General features: G+C 44.1%; 2 non-coding genes across 2 annotated transcripts; both read left to right on the top strand.

The window, feature by feature from the left end:
* Positions 1-72, top strand: Trnaa-ugc. Its single transcript has one exon. It is a non-coding gene; the product is annotated as a tRNA-Ala (tRNA).
* Positions 73-83: 11 nt separating this feature from the next.
* Positions 84-156, top strand: Trnaa-agc. Its single transcript has one exon. It is a non-coding gene; the product is annotated as a tRNA-Ala (tRNA).
* Positions 157-1,826: the final 1,670 nt, after the last annotated feature.

Genomic DNA, 1,826 nt, shown 5'->3' with positions numbered 1-1,826 from the left:
GGGGGTGTAGCTCAGTGGTAGAGCGTTCGCTTTGCATGTGAAAGGCCCCGGGTTCGATCCCCGGCACCTCCACGAACCTAGTCGGGGATGTAGCTCAAGTGGTAGAGCGCTCGCTTAGCATGTGAGAGGTACGGGGATCGATACCCCGCATCTCCAAGGGTTCTTTTTCTGGATAGCTTTAAATAATAGGTTGGACGGATATATGAGATATGAGACTACCTAGTATGGGGCGAGAGGCCAGCTGCAGTTTCCTCTATTCATATGTTTTTATGTAATGTGACGTCAGTGTAGTGATATGACGTCAGAGTGCACTGTTGTGACGTCAAAGTGTATTTATTTACTGATGCTACTAGAGGATTCATCTAATAAGTCAATAACAGTAATAAGGACCCAATGTTTGACAGACACGGATGAACAGACAGGCAGGCAACTCAGCACTGGAGGCTGGAGAAGGGAGGGATGGGGGAGGTGGGAGGGAGGTAGGGATGGATGAAGGGACGGAGGGAGTCAGTCATCCATCACTTGGTATACACAGGTTTGGGCTGGACGTCTGGGCCACCTTAGATAGTAGAGTAGTCTTAGTGGTGATCAGGAGAGCTTAGTGGGGAGATGATGGGTGATCCTTCTATTAACTAGGTGATGTGTGTGAGTCGTGGAGGTGGAGGTGATGGTGGTTGTGGAGGTGATGGTGGTTGTGGTTGTGGTGGTGGTGGTGATGGTGGTTGTGGTTGTGGAGGTGATGGTGGTTGTGGTGGTGATGGTGATGGTGGTTGTGGTTGTGGTGGTGGTGGTGATGGTGGTTGTGGTTGTGGAGGTGCTGGTGGTTGTGGTTGTGGTGGTGGTGGTGGTTGTGGCTGTGGTGGTGGTGGTGATGGTGGTTGTGGTTGTGGTGGTGGTGGTGATGGTGGTGGTGGTGATGGTGATGTGTCATACCTACATATTGAAGAAAGTGGTGGTTACGGTGGTGGTGTGTCATGTGGAGGAGGATAATGGTGGCGGTATTTGGTAGTGGTGGTGATGTTATGGGAAATAGTTTAGTTCCTGCTTGTGTGACCGGTGTTCATTTTCTTTGGTGGGTTAATTCCACAGTATATTACAGCATTTGTTTAATTATTACGTTGAGTTATCAGGATTGTGATTTAAAAGAACTGTTGTATATTTGGATTACATTTAGAATATTAATTGTAATGTTGAGGTATATTTTAACGTTTGGAAAAGTAACCGCCTGTGCTTGGGCTCTGTAACCTTCATAGTTCATTGTGGTGTGGAACCGTCAGCTCTGACGTAGAGACGCAGTGGTGCACCAGGTTTCTGGAAGGACACACACAGCCAGGTGTTTCACTATTGTTTTTAGTTTTCATATTTTAAATATGTTTCATTGTTAAAGTCCTTAGTATATTACGTATGGAGGTAACTGTATTGTTCTGAATGACCTATAACAGCCACAATACCCACAACTCTCGATAAATGATAATTGTGTATACGTACTGTAAATTCATCTTATAATGTTTACTGTAAAGTTATATTTTAAGCAAGGTTATAATTATCAATATATAGTTATAGTTATTTTAAGTTAACAGGGGCTATTAAATACAGGAACACTTACGTTTAATTTTGTCTTTAGTTACCTTTAACATATTCACGATGGAAGTGATGGTGGTGGTGTTTTGTTTTAAATCTGCTCTGTACAGCAGCTAGTTTATTGTGCACCCCATACTCAGCCTGTGAGCGGTAGCGTAAAAGGATTACCGAGTAGAGGCCACAAAGGGTGTTTATCAGACCCCAGTTGTCATTATATTTTGGCTTTAAGTGTTACAGAGTATTTC

Source organism: Homarus americanus, unplaced genomic scaffold, assembly GCF_018991925.1.
Source record: "Homarus americanus isolate GMGI-L3 unplaced genomic scaffold, GMGI_Hamer_2.0 scaffold30535, whole genome shotgun sequence".
In the NCBI taxonomy this organism is placed as follows: Eukaryota; Metazoa; Arthropoda; class Malacostraca; order Decapoda; family Nephropidae; genus Homarus; species Homarus americanus.
This window is presented reverse-complemented; position numbering and strand designations above follow the sequence as displayed.